The sequence below is a fragment of the Ursus maritimus genome, unplaced genomic scaffold (assembly GCF_017311325.1).
Source record: "Ursus maritimus isolate PB19 unplaced genomic scaffold, ASM1731132v1 scaffold_32, whole genome shotgun sequence".
NCBI lineage: Eukaryota > Metazoa > Chordata > Mammalia > Carnivora > Ursidae > Ursus > Ursus maritimus.
In genome coordinates, this window is record NW_024425786.1 from 17,365,262 (window position 1) to 17,380,380 (window position 15,119).

Here is a 15,119-nt window from a genome sequence, read left to right on the forward strand (position 1 = left end):
CCCCCCCCCCCCCCCCCCCCCCCGCCAAGCTCCTGTTCACCAAACCAAGGTCTAGCCAGACCTGGGGTGGAGGGAGAAACTTAGCTCAGGCTTCTGCCCTGCTTGGGTGTCTCCCCCCCACCCCCAGCCCCACTCTACAGAGAAGAATCTGAGGCCCAGAAAAGGACAGTGACTTGCCCACGGTCATGCAGCAAGACCCTGACAAAGTGTATTAGCAGCCAGGTCTCCACTCTGGCACTTTTCGCACCTGCCCTTGCTGCCCTTCCGCACCTAGCTCGAGGGGAAGGGGGAGAGAGGTGCTTCCTTTGTTCAGCACAAGGTGGATTAGAATAAACCTCATTAGGAAGTTCAACCAAAATACTCTGTATGTGGATCTGGGAGACGTCCTTTTGGTTACATGATGAGGGTGAAGATGTCCTTCGAGTCACATGTTGAAAAATTGGGGTGTGGCGAGATCATTCCACGTCGAGGGGCCAGCATATGCCAAGAAGCAGGTACAGACAACAGGAGAGCACTGTCATGCTCAGGGGACCCTGCTTACAAAGACAACTTCGAGACAAGCCCCCACCATGTCCCCTGCTAACCAGAGTGCACCCCCCACCCCAGTCTCTTTTAAATGGGAATTCTGGACCTTCCCTGCCTGTAGGATAGTGCACTNGTAGGGAAATAGGGAAAAACAAGCCCGGGGAGCTACCTGGGGACCAACATGTCCAAGGCTGGAAATGGTAAGCTATGGAATCCGGACTTTATTCTGAGAGTGATAGGGAGCCATTGAAGGTTTTAGAGCAATGAGAGAAATCACCGGATTCATGTTTAGGATGATCTGATTGGTGCTGGCAGCAGAGAAATTAGTTCGAAGACTGGAGCAATTAGTCCCAGTGGTAAAGGGAAAGGCCTGAACCAGGTCAGGGAAGCGAGGGTAATGCACAGACATTTGTCTGGATGGAATAGTCTGAGCCTGTCTGGATAGGGAAGCAAGGGAGAGGCCTGAGGGCAGTGGGTTTGCTTAATCCGGAGAGGAAGGGAGCTGAGGCCTCTCCTCTCCGTCCTTCTCCTGACTGGCTATTTCCCTAAGCTGGTGCCCAGCCAGGGGGGCAGGGGGTGCCCAGGTCAGTGGAACAGCTGCCTGCCAGGAATCTGGGACGGAGGGCAGCTTGACTTTTTCTCTGGGGACTTTTAGTCTATTTCTCTAACTTGTTAAGGACAGACCTGAGAGCCTTAAGGGACCACAAGTCAAGTATTTCTCAAACATGTATTTAGTACTCACTGGGGCAAAGTATTAGTGTGGGGGACGAATTCGCTGAGGCCAGGTCTCCTGAATCTCAAACTGTGACATGAGACGTCCACAGGACTTTTTTTTCACATTTGAGATTTATCTATATGACAAGCACTTTAATGACATCTGTTATGGGTTGAGTTACGTCCCCCCCAAAAGATATGTTGAAGTCCTGACTCCCAGAACTTCAGAATGGGACCTTATTTGGGAATAAAGTTGCTGCAGATATAATTAGTTAAGATGAGGTCAGATGGGAGTGGGGTTGTCCCTTAGTCCAATAGGACTGGTGTCCTTCTAGGAAGAGAGACCTGCACCAGGGAAACACCGTTATTGACAGAGGCAGAGACGGGAGTGATACAGCTGAAAACCAAGAAATGCCAAGGACCGGTGCCCCCCCCCCCCCGAAGCGAGGTAGAGGCAAGAAACGACTCCACCCAGAGTCTTAGACAACAGGACCCTGATGACAGCTTGTTTTCAATCCTCTAACCTCCAGAACAGAAAGAGAATAAGCTTCTGTTACCTGAACCCTGGCTTTATGGTACCTAGTTATAGTAGCCTTAGAAACTAATAACACTTTGAAATAAATCACATTTAACTTTTGTCCATTGTCCACACTGATCACCATGTTAAGGGGGGGAGGTCTCTTTCTAGAACAGACAGGCCCATGTCACTCCTTTGTTCAAAACTTGTCCACAACTCCCCGGTGCCCGGGTGATGCTTGGAGGGACTCTTCGGCTGGACCCTGAATGCTCCCCAGCCTCTCCTCTCAGCACTTTGCCCTCTGCTATCAACGCCAGTACACCATCTCCTTGGGGGGGACCCTCCCTCCTATTGCCCCCAACACCTGTTCCCTCTTCCCTCTCTTCGGTAGGGCGGTAAAGAGCAGACTGCCTAGTTTTGAATCCTGGTTCCCCCATTTCCTAGCATCTAGCAGTGACGCTTTGGGTAAGTTTTTATCCCAATGTCTCAACTTTCTCACCTGTAAAATGGGAATAGTAGCAGCTCCTATCTCACAGAATGGAGGATGGAAGATATAAAAGCCTTCAAAGGGCTTAGCCTTTTACTCTGGCACATGGAAGAGCAGTTACTATTACCTCCGTTATGCTTGGTGTACTGTCTCCCAGAAGGTCTCTCTGCCCACTACCCCCCACTCCCCTCACTGGATTGTGTCACCCAGATATTGTACCTGTCTTGTCATATTTCTGTCTCCACCAAATTCTGCACTTCTCCAGGAAGGGGCCATCCTGCATCCCTGCATCTGAGCACACAGCAGGTGCTCAATAAATGCTTGTCAACTGAACTATTGAGCAGAGAACTGACCAAGGAGATCTGGAAAGTAGAGCGTGGGGACAGCTTTCACAGGACAGTCTGCCCATCCGCCTGGAAGTGAAAGTTGCACTGTTAGTTCTGAGAGCATGAAAAGAAAGTGAGAACCAGAGAGAAAAAGGCAGCGGGCAGGGGCAGAATCTGCACCTTGTTCCAGCACCCCGACCTTGCCCCCCAGCCCCAGCACATCCTGCCCCCCCGTGGTGCCCCTCCACATGCTGTCACCCACGCACACCTACCCCATCCCCAACCAGCAGCTTCCTCTGACACACATTTTCCATTGCTGGGTGGGGGAGGCAGGTTCCAGGTGAAAACAATCACTGGGGGTTCCTTTACAGGGTCCTTCCCCCACGTCCCTGTCCCTGCTGAACTGTCCACAGCCCACGACTCCCATGGAACAGCAGCAGTCTGGGCCCAGGATATTCAAGGCTATGTGAGCTGTCGCCTGATGTCTCAGATCAGGTACAGGATGGGGACTCAGGATGCTGGCTCCGTTGCGTTTGAGCTGTGTGACTCTGGGCAAACCCCTTCCCCTCTCTGAGCCTCCTTTTCTGTAAAAGGGAGTAGTAATGCCAGTCCTCTGGGACTGTTGTGGGAATTACACGGGACAACGGATAGAGCATGAATAAGCTTTACCAATCTGATCGAATGTGGGGACAGGGCAGGAGTACAGGGCAGCAGGGAAGTCCCTTTCTCCAGGCCCAGCACCATGCCAGGCACCGAGGGGTTGCAAGCGTTTGGCCTCCAGTGTTGCTGAGCATGGGGGAGGGGAGACTCTAGCAGAAAGAACATGCACATGGGAGTTAGAGACCTCAGCTCGCCCCCTCACCCCTGACTCTGTGTCTTGGCGTGTCCTTTCTCCTCTCGAGGCCTCAGTTTCCCCAACTTACAACAGCAGGACTATCTCCAATGCTCTCTAGGTCTTCCAGCTCTGAAATCTCAGGGCTTGTGCTGTGCTAAGTGAAGCCATGGCCAGGCAAGGCTGGCACAGACTTCTGAGCTGTCACCATTTCTTTTTTTTTCTTTTCTTTTCTTTTTTAAGCTTTTATTTTTAAGTAATCTCTACACCCACCGTGGGGCTGGAGCTTACAACCCTGAGACCAAGAGTCACACGCTCCACCTACTGAGACCGCTGGGTGCCCCTGAGTTGTCACCATTTTTAAGCCACTCTGGAACCCCTGGGGTGAGATCCTGGCAGGGGTCCTCTCACCTGCTTCTGTTGCGGGTTCTGTTGTGTCACTGGCCAGCCCACGTCACTGCCCAACTCATCAGCCAGGCTGCCTTCTTCTGGCTTCACAAGCCCCTGTTCCTCTTTCAAGACCAGCTCTGGTGTTCCTTCCTCGGGAAGCCTGCTCTGACCCTCTCAGGGACATCTGGGCAGCTCCTCCTTGGAGCTCCCACTGCACCTTCGAGAACCCTCCATCACCACACTAACGTCCCTTGCTTAGACAAAGTGTCTGTCTACCTCACTGGGTTTGAAGAAAGATCTGAGTCTTACCCATTGTTGCACACTCAGCATCCAGAACAGGACCGGGTGGAGGGCAGGATGGGGGAAATGAGTGAATGGGTGGGGGAAAGAGTGAAGGAATCAAGAGATGGATGCTGGAGGAGCGGACAGGTGGACAGGGTATGGATGGATGGTTGGATGGATGGATGATTCTATAGGCAGGTGACAGCTGATGACAGCAAATAGGTGGGTGAGTACTCAGTTACTGATCATGAATTTGAGTGTCACACACCTCTCCACAGTCACTCGACACATACTCTGGACTTGCCAGGGAACTCCCCTTGCTTCCAACCATTATTCCATGGCTCTGGTTTCTCCTCCAAAGCATGGATGTGGGTCAAAGGTCCTCCCAGGACTCTCTGCACATGACAGCCTGGGTAAGCTGCCCATCAGAAGGCCTTACCTTTATCATCCCATCTAAATCAGCGTGGAAATGACTGTGACTAATTCACTGTGAACTCCAAGTACCCCACTGGGCTCAGGAGTGGGTGTTTCTGGACCATCCGGTGTGTCGCTGGGCAGGAATTGCTGAGTGCGGGGTAGGCAAAGATGCCGAGGTGACTGCTGGCTGCTGTCCAGCGTCCCTAGTCCGTTACCGCTGCAGACCTCCCCTCCGGGGCAGCCCATGCCTTCCACCCATTCACAACTCCCCCCAGAGAGAACTCTGCAATCTACCCGCAGTCCCCGGTTCTCTTCGGCCACCCTATCCTCAGGGACCCCAGATGAACAGGGGTCAGAACCCAGTTTGGAGGGTTGTTACCATCCCCCAGTCTGTCCTATAGAATCAACTGAAGTAGACACATTACAGGATTTGGGGTCAGAGGGCCTCAGCTGGAGTTTTATCTTCTCAGCCCTCGTCAGCTGCTTCACTCTAGGGCGGGCCCAGAGGCAGAACAGGGGAGCAGGAGGAGACAGGCTTTGAGCCACAGAGATGTGGGTTCAAATCATGCCCAACAGGAAGTGTGAACTCAGGCAAGTGACCCAACTCCTGAGTCCGCTTCCTCCTCTGTAAAGCAGGAGAAATGGCACCATTTGGCTCGCAGATCTGTTACGAGGCCGGGCAGACCCGGATCCGTGCTTCTCGATGAGAGGCCGCTCAATGCCAGCCCTTGAAATAGGGCCTGGCTGAATGGAGAAGTGCCGTAGGTGCAAAATCGACACTGGATTTTGAAGACTTGGAAAAAAATGCAAAAATCCTTAAGAATTTTTATATCACTTTAAATTGATGATATTATACATTAGTAATATTTTGAAATATTTGGTGAATTAAACTATGCTATTAACAATCTTTCAGTGCTGCTACTCAAAAGTCCCTTTGCTACGCAGCCTTCTCAGCCTCCCCCAGAGTGCAACCGGTCCTCCTCTGCCAACCCTCAGGGCTTGTACGTGCTTCTGTAACGGCTTTTGGCAAATATTGTGGTTGTCTGTTGAGGTGTCTGTCTCCCCAGCTAGTCTGGGAGCTCCTGGGGGTCAAGAGCTCTATGGTGGTCATCTCTGCTCCCAGCTCCCTGTACAGAGCCTGGCACACAGCAGATAGTCAGCAAAAGTTACTCAAGAGGATAAATACGTATTTGGGAAAGCAGTGTGGATTTTTATTATTCTGCCATACCTGGAGTCCTTGACGAATACAACAGGTTACATGTCACTCTAAACCACGATTGGGGCCTTGGCAGGAAACAGATGGTGCACTCAAGTGGAGTCGTTTGAAGAGTTTAATCAAGAGACCATTAACAATGACCGTGGTCAGGAATCAGGGCGACCAGGAGGGATGGTGCGGTGTCCTAGGGCTGGCAAGATGGGGAGCTGTTACCACCTGTAGCCCGAAGGACGGAGAGGGAGAAGTTACCCAGACCCAGGGCCAGAGATGTATGCATGCACGGGGCCGCCTGCAGGGGCTGGAGCCCTTGGGCGAGGGACACAGCCAAGCCGTGGCCACCTTGCAGGAAGGGGCTGGGGGAGTACCTACACGCCCTCTGCCCTCCTACCCTGCCCAACCGGAAGCCAGAGGGCAAAGGAGGCCATTGATGTTACCCACAAAATTCACCTATAAGGGGATAGAACAGGATGGAGAAGGACCGTGGGGAGTTCTAGAGAGGCAAAGAGAGAAGTCCAGCACTGGAAGGAACATTATGCCCCCAGGATCTTTCAGGGCCTCTGGACATCCTTATAAAGTGCAAAAAATGGTCACAACCAAGCATAGTCTTTAGGTAAATGACTACTGTATTCCAGGTGTTGTGCTCCTCGGTTTTCCAGGCTCAGAGAGTCCAAGGAACTCGCCCAAGGGCACGCAACAGGAAATGGCACAGCCAGGAATGGGACACAGCTTGGCCCCGAGCTCAGGTTCTCATCACCTCTTCCCGGCTACACGGCAGGCACTGTGCTGAGCACTTTGTCCTCATTATCTCTAATCCATCAGAACTCTGCCAGGTCGTGTACTTTTCCTGTCTCAGAGAGGTTGAGCAATTTATCCAGGGCCACACAGCTTGTGGGGGATGGGAGGGATGCAGACACGGTTGGTGACTTTGCCATTAATTAGGGCAGGTGACTGGCAGATGGCATGGTGGCAGCCTCGGGGATTTATTTAGCCCCAACGGGTGGAGCTACCTCTCACCAGGTGCCTCCTGGGGTCACTCCCCAGCTGCAACCACGGATTTAGATTTTCAGAGCTGGGCAGGGCCCTCAGCATCCTCTCGGCTGGCTCTCGCCTGTGGCTCTGAAACTAATAATAATTGCAGGAGTGACGGCCACGGCTTCCAGAGCCCGTGGTATGTTCATTCGACAGCTTTCTCTGCGTGGTCACTACATCTGACCATGACTCTCCCTTGGGACTGTATAATGTCTTGCAGGCAGGTATTACGGGTTGCTCGGTTTGCAGATCAAGACCTGAGTCCAAGAAGGAAACGGTGTGTCCGTGGTGACCCCACGAAGCAGATTCCGGGCAGCCAGAGCTACCCCGAGCGCCGTGGATGCAGCTAAGAGCTCTGGCTTTGGACCCAGACAGGCTGGCTTCATCCTGGCTCTGCACCTACCGGATGTAGTGACCTTGGGCAGGTCACTTTCCGGTGTCTTTGATCTCATCTGCAAAACAGGCATGACAGTATCTACTCCATGGCGTGGTAAGGATGCAATGAGCAATTGTACGGAAAGCCCTTAGGACAGAGGCTAGAACACAGCAGGTGTTATCATTCCACCTCCCATTCCACTGAGCTCTCCCACCACGTCCAGGGAGGCTCTTAAAATTGTGCTCCTAGGCGACCCTGGCCTTAGTGACCGATTGAGTACCTGCCACCCAGCCATGTACCGCGTGTTCGGTGCTCATGCTTGCCTCCGCCAGCCCTCCCCGTTCCCACTCGGCAGGCAAGGAAACTGAGGCCCAGAGAGACATAATGACCTGCCCAGGCCTTCACACCTCAGAAATCACAGCCAGGACGGCCACACCCAAGTCTAAGCCCATAACCCCCCTCTGCCAAGTGCAGGAAACCCAGATTGTTATGATTATTGGTATTGTTGTCCAAAACAATCCGCTCGACAGTGACAATGCAGCAATCACGGAGGGTGCTTGTTTCCATCGGCTCCACGATCACCCCTCCGCCCGCGCGGAGGGGGCCTGGAGCTTTAAGAAGCTCCTGGAGGCGGGATGAACAAACACGCAGAGAACAGCTCGCAGCTGGGCCCCAGGTGCTGGGAGAGAGAGTGGGGCAGGAAGCGGGCAGGCCATTTCTTTCTTTCCTCTTCTTTCTTATTTGTTTGAGAAGCAACTTTACTTTCTAAATCGGTCATTGTCACCCGTTGGCCCCCGCCCCACCTGGGCCAGGGCCTCTGGTGACAGGGGCTCAAGAGGAAGCTCTAGGGGGCAGGAGGGACAAGGGTACTAGGTGTGGCAGAGCCCGGGGCCCAGCTGGATTTGGGGGGGCCTCCTCCCCGGCGGGGTCTCACGGACTCCCTGCAAGGGGCCAGTGCCTGCCTGCGGTGTGACCTAAGTCTCCCAGGTCCCGCTGCCAGGGGGCCCCTCCTAAACAGGGAGGTATCAGGGCAATGGTTAGGGGCATGGGTCTGGCATCAGACCCACCTGGCTTCCAAGCTCTGTGACCTCGCCTCTCTGAGCCTGTTCTCTCACCTATAAAATGGGTAGGGTGCTTGTGACAATTAAACAGCATTAAAGAACATGACCAATGGAAACCGAGTAGCACATTACTAGCACTTAGCGTATTTACTAGCTGGAGATTGACTCGAGAAGCCAACGGCTCTCGGGCATTGACTACGTGCCGATCACTTTCAAAGCATCCTACACACGTGACTGCATCTAATCATTGCGAAAACTCTTTCCACTTAACAGATGAGGAAACTGAGGCACCGGACAGGTCAAGTATGTTGCACACACAGGGTCCACATTCTGCAGGATATAAGTAGAGTCTATACAATATATTTTTATTTAAGATTTCATTTATGCATTTGAGAGCAATCGAGTCAGTGAGAGAGAGAGAGAGAGAAAGAGAGAGCATGAGAAGGGGGAGGGGCAGAGGCAGAAGGAGAAGCAGGCTCTCCCCTGAGCAGGGAGCCCCATGCGGAACTCGATCCCAGGACCCCGGGATCATGACCTGAGCCAAACGCAGACGCTTCACCGACTGAGCCGCCCCAGCATCCGAGTCTATACAATATTGGGGAACGCTTTTAAGAAAAATAATACAAAATTCTGAATACGCAATGATGCACAAGGCCATGCAAGTGAGCGACCCAGGGCCCAATGGGGCAGAACGCCGCCACCAAATGCCATACATACGAGGCGCCAGCAAATAAGAGGCCAGATTCCACCGTGCTTGCCGTGCGCCACACTCTTCTAATTTAACCCTCCGACGACCCGACGAGGCGGGCAACGTGATTACCATCCCCATTTTACAGATGGGAAATTGAGGCTCGGAGAGGACCAGCGGCTTGCCCGAGGGCACAGCACAAAGAAGTGGTGGAACAAGACTCGAACCCAGGCAGCCTGACTTCAAGGACTCCGTTGAGCCACTGTAAGAACCGTTACCTCCCTCATCACCAGGGATCAGCGCCTCCAGCCGGCACTCCTCCCCTCCCTTGGCAGGTCCTCTCATCCCTTACGGGACAGCTGCTCGGGGTAGGGACAGGACACCCTGGCTTTGGAGTCAGAAATGCCCACACATGAATCCTCACCCTGTTGTTTCCTAGCTGTAAGCCCCCGAGACAGACTTGTCACATCTCTAGCCTTAGTTCTCTCTTCTGTAAAATGGAATTGTATCACTTCTGGGGTGGCAGAGTCTGGACGGATTATTACTTTACATGTTTTGTAATGTACTATCAGTAAACCATGTATTATCTCTATTTCTAGACCTTATGGCTATCCTGGATAATACTTCAGGTAGTTCGGAGGACCAGAGATAAAGACAGATGAAACGCCTGGTCCGTACTAAATGCTCATACCAGCGGAGACTGCTGGCATAGAGGCAGGGGAGAGGTCATTTGTGAGGAGTAGATTTCGGAATGGAGAAAGAGTGCAGGACCAGGTGTCAGGCAACCTGCATTCTAGATGGATCTCTACCACCAGCTGGTTGTGTGGCCTTGGACAAGTCACTTCCTTTTTTCTGAGCTCAGCTTCTCTATTTGCAAGTTACACGCACTCTTCCCCCCAGTGCATGCATGACATCGTCTCTAAGGGCCTTAAGAGACTGCATTTCTGTGTAAGAGCATGGGACTGTCTTTGGGGGCCCTCTGAGGGTTGCTCCTGTGGAGGCTCCCCACGTCCCTTGGGGTGCTCGTTATGGCAACACGCGACAGAGAGGAGGGTTGGCAGGAACGCTCACATCTCATCTGCTCCAACAGAACCACGGTGTTGTGGCTCAGTGTGGGGGCCCTGCAGCCAGATGGCCTTGATCTAATCTGCTTCCTCATCTGTGAAATGAGGATGAAGATAACAGACTTCCTTATCCCCATTTTACAGATAAGGGGAGTTCGCTTCCAGGAGGCACCAGACTTGCTAGAGGTCACGGCTCCCATCCTGTGCTTGTCCTACTGTCCCTGCCCCACGCTCTCAGAGGTGTGGCCTTTCCCTGTGTGGGAATCCTGGCTCCCTCACCCCATCCCAGGTGCCTGGGTCACACTGTCTTTTTCCCTCTGCCTGCCACCCTGTCTCTCTTCTCTCCACCTGCTAAACTCACCCAGAAGGGTCAGGCCCTCGGCCAGCCCCAGTATCCCCACTTATAAGCATGGTGACTCTGAGCAAGCTGCCGACCCTCTCTGGGCCCCCATTTCCTCATCCATGTAACAGGGACAACAGTCCCTACCTCATATGTTTGGCACACCCAGTATCTGACCCGCCGTGAGCACACATGAAACGTCAGCTGTCTTCACCCGGCTCAAACTCTGACTGCTTAGGGGGCTGCCTGGGTGCCTCCGTACGACTGAGTTTCTCTGTGCTCCCACAGCCCAGTACCTGTGATGCCTGTCACCTTAGGTCATAACTACTGGCCACCATGTCTCTATCCCACGCTACCTCAGACTCTTGTGTTCTAGCCTCCTTGACATCTGCCTGTCTGGCACGGGGACTGCTATACAGCAGGTGCTCAGTTAAGGATTGGTGAATGAATGAATGAATGAATGAATGAATGAATGAATGACGCCTCAGTGGTGCTGAATTTTTCAGCTCTACTTTCCACCCTATCATGCCGGCAGGAATCCGGGGGCTATTACTGCTACGATTTCTTCCCCAGCATCATGCACAGCTCCCATTTACTGAGCACTTACTATGTGCCAGGCGTGCAGACAAACATTTCCCAGCGCCATCTTACTCACACCTCTCAGTTGCCCTCTGGGGTGGGTGTTCTGTTGGAATCATCATTTCTCAGATAAGGAAACAGGCTCTGCTGGAGGAGGGGGGAGCACCTATATGGGCGGAAGCAGGACCCACACCCTTTCCATCCAGGTGAAGGTGGCTGGGTGGAGCCTAGAACAGGAGTCTGTCACCCCTTCCAGAATTTGCCTCTGCCCGTTCCCTCCTTGTACAACTGCTCTCCCCCCCGGAAGACCCAGAACCTCTCTCATACTACTTGGTCTCCTTCTCAAGTTCTGTCCAGCTCGTAGAAGTTGGTGTCCTCTGAGTTCTGCCCTCATATCTTGGACTGAACCAAAGCAGGGATGTAGTTTATTTTACCTGTCTGGCATATTTCCAACCCCTCTCATTTCCCATCCATGTGGGCTTAATAGGGTGTCCATCACAGGGTCCCACATGCTGGGAAGGGCAAGGAGGCCAACCACAGGGCCACATTCTCCTTGGTACAATGACTGGGCTAGGGTATGTGATGCTGGCTGGGTCCAGCAGAGCCCTTCCTGGGACCGTAGATAGAGCCAGCAGGGACCAGCTGAAGTGTGAGCTGACAGAATGTGAACCTGTGAGCATCCTTCCTGGGACTGGAGATGCCATGGGCGAGGAGGAGGCCCATTCTTCAAGACAGGCAGAAGCCAACAGAACTGACTGATGGGGTGGGGACATTATTAGGAACCCTGGATCCAGCAGTGCCTGAAGCTGACACACCCTTTGAAACTCCAAGGTAAAGAAGCCACTACATTCTCAATCTCTACTTTTCCTTTAAAAATCTTTCCCCCTCAACCTGGTTTGAGCTGAGTTTGGGTCACTTACAACCAAAGATCCCCAATACAACATTCCCTTCTTTCTCTCTCTCTCTCTCTCTCGCCTCCCATGGATGACGTTGGATCTTATCTACTCCCACATCTGGGGTCTGGTGCAGACGGCCCTTGAAGAAATGGATGTATGACATGTACCCTGACACGACCTCCCCTGGCTCCTTTCCTGGGTTCCAGAGACAAAAAAAATCCAGTTGTCCTTACCTTCTTTCCCTCAAATTGTTCTGCCACATGTAATGCTGTTCTGTTCTGGAAAGTTCCCTCCTGTCTGTCCCCCTCTCCTGCCCCCTTGCCATTGCCTTGGTTCATGCCACCTTCAACTCACTGCAATAGCTTCAATCTGTTGTCTCTTTCCTCTTCCTTTTATCCATCCTCCATCCCTGTTTCCACAGTGATCTCTCTAGAACCCACACCTGACCACATGGCTCCCCTGCTTTGAACCCTGCAAGGCTCCCCATCAACCTCAGGACAAAGCCAAGCTCCCTACTGTGGCACAGGAAGCCCTGCCCAATTATCTCCATCCTGCACCCCTCTCTTCTTCCCACCCCGCATTTCAGACACATTTCATGCCCTTCCCTGAACACACTACATACTTTCTTGTCCCAGACTTTCCTCCCGGGACCGTCTCTGCTTGGAATGTGCCTCCCCTTCTCCCCACCCGAACTACATCCATGCCTCAAAGGGTCTCCTCAAGACTGACTCCTCGGAGAAGTCCTCCTCCCTGTATCCCCTACCCCCCTCCAGAGGGTCCACTCCCCCCACCCTCAGAGCTCCCATGACACTGTTGCCTCTTGGTTAACTGGACCATGAGCCACCTGAGGGTAGGATCTCCCTCTCCACCCTTGTGCCAATGAGGCAGGATGCAGTGCACCCTGCCAGAGAAGGTGAATGCCAAGGGGCCCTTCTCATGGGGATCCTGGGAAACTCACTGGCTAAATCTAGTTTGGTTCTGATTAATCCTTCACCCTTTAAGACAAAGAGGCACCTGGAAAAACCCATAATTTCAGTTCTTTTCACATGGACAGCACTTTACAGTTTACAAAGTGTTTCTGGGTTTCTCATTTGGTCTTTGCATCTCTGTGAATTGTCAGGGAGGGTGTTATTACCCCCATTTCACAAGTGGAAAACTTGATTCAGTTAAGGACAGAACCAATCCCCAGTCTTGGGCAAGCCCCTGACTCTCTCAGACCTTCAGACTTTTCTGATCCAAGCCCTCCCCAACCTCCCCACTTCTCAGATGGGGGCTGCAAAGCACGGAAGGCCAGCATCCCTGGATAAGAAGAGAGAATGAGGCTTCCAGATGGGGCTAACAGCAATATTAATGACCACAGCGACAGCTACTGCCCTTATTATGCACGAGGGTTCTAGGTGCTTTGTTAGCATTACGGGCTCATGAGGAAGGGTTCATCATTCTCATTTTACAAATGAGGAAACTGAGGCACAGAGCAGTTGAGAGACTTGCCTCTCTTAGGGTCTTCCTAATGCCTGGGTATTGGTCCAGCACTTACTTTCACATCTCTTTCCCGTCTCACCAGCCCGACGCAGACCGCGAGGGCACCAGGCCTTCGACACCCCCAAGTGCGGGGAGGGGGCGGCAGGGGTGCAGCTGGCGCGGGAGGGGCGCGGTGGCGACGGGGCCGCCAGTGCGCGTGCGCGCCACCTCCCTCCGCTGCGCGAGCCCCGCTTCCCGCAGCGGAGCGTGCCAGGTGCGCGCCGGTGGCCGCGGCGCGGCGGCTGGGCCCGCGTGGGCGCGGGCGAGGGACCCGGGCGGGTGGCGCCCCACGCCCATCCTCCCACCCGCCCGCCCTTTCTCCCGTGGCTGGTGGCAGGTGAGTGGGTGTCGAGGAACCGCCAGGCAGCAGAGAAAACAGGACGCCGCAGAAATCAGATTACTCACCTGCAGCTGCGACTACCCGGCGCTAATAAAAGCTGAGCTTCCTGTTGTTTCTTTATTACCACTCTCTGCCTCCCCCAGCCCCGGCCCAGCTCCCAGCTGCAGCCAGGGCCCTAACCGATGGCTAGAAACCAGTAGCGTCAGGGTCCTGGACCACTCTGAGGCCTGAAATTCCACCGTGTGCGCCGCGCACGATGGGGTTAATGTTGCCCCCAAAGTGGCCCTCCGTCACCTGCAGGAGAATCACCCGGGGTGCCGGTTCACCAGACAGGTCCCCAGACACCGTTTTGCACCTGCTGAATCAGATTCTCTGCAGTGAGGGCCCAAGAGTCTAAGAATTCATACCAATCTCTGGTGATTGTGTGCGGGCTCAAATTGGAGAACCGCGCGGTCCAGATATGGTAGGTTCACATGTCCTGGGTTTGTTTTTCGTGACTACCACCCACGAGTTAGGGATGGATCCTGTCTCCGGTGTCGGCCAAGTAAGCCCCTGATCAGGGCCTCTGTTTGCTCATCGGTTAGGTGGGTATGAAAATAATACAGACTTCTTGGACTGAAACAGGCTCAAATGAGATAATATGCTTTGCAGGATTTCTGGTGGTGGTTCTTACAGTTTACAGCCCCACCAGGAATAAACACTGAGTTCATGTGCTGAGGACCTAGGGAGTGGGCAGGGTGAATGGGAGCTCTAGAGGGGACACTGGAAGGGCCATAAGTCACCCTAGGTACACTGGGAAAGAAAAGCCCTTCACTGTGGAGCTTCTCCAAAGTTGAGTCCTACTGTGCTGGGAAAATGTTCCTGCCCAGGGCACTGACAACCCCTGATGGCTAGATCCGGTGGCTTCTTGGGTGCCTCTCTGTGACCTCTGACTTTCTTTGGTGCCTCTCTGTGACCTCTGACTTTGGAGTGAGCCACACCCTTCTTCAAGCTCTCACCTCCCTCAGCTTCAGGAAAACCCCACGTTCCTATTGTGCTCCGACCTCACCAGCAGCTCTTTTGCCGTGTCCCCAGCTCCTCCTGCCCCTGGGATCATGAGCGGCTTACACTGCTGCATGCCCTCCATACCCTTCCTGGCCAGCTTCACCCACTCCCAGTTCCCTTCCCCAAGCTGAGCTCTGCCTGCCCTGCCTGAGCGCCCAGGGTGTAAAGGCAGCGTCTCCTAGCATCTCCACGTAGTGCCCCCCATGCACCCCAAATCAACTCAGCCAACTCTGAACACATCATCTTGCTCTCCCCTCCACCCTGCTTGTCCTTCTGGGCTCCTGTCTCGGGGTATCACACCTGGATATTGTCCCAAGTGATTTCTCTCCTTTGCCGCCACACACAGTCTTCCAGTCCAATCAGTTTTACCTTCCCAATTGCTCTAGAATCTGTCCTTTCCACTCCTCCTGTCCCTGTGCCCTCCAGACCTGCTAGTTCAGGACTCCATAATCTCTCACCTTCAAGGCCTCTTAGC

At 53.4% G+C, this 15,119-nt stretch overlaps 1 long non-coding RNA gene across 2 annotated transcripts; it reads right to left on the reverse strand.

Moving 5' to 3' along the window:
* Positions 1–5,312: 5,312 nt before the first annotated feature.
* Positions 5,313–13,484, reverse strand: LOC103666561. 2 transcript variants are annotated; one of them, XR_005831513.1, is made up of 3 exons: positions 13,277–13,484; positions 5,719–7,187; positions 5,313–5,628 (listed from the first exon to the last, which is right to left on the reverse strand). It is a non-coding gene; the product is annotated as an uncharacterized LOC103666561 (long non-coding RNA). The 2 variants fall into 2 exon arrangements; XR_569547.2 differs by lacking the exon at positions 5,313–5,628 and having other exon boundaries at positions 5,680–7,187.
* Between the last annotated feature and the right edge of the window lie 1,635 nt (positions 13,485–15,119).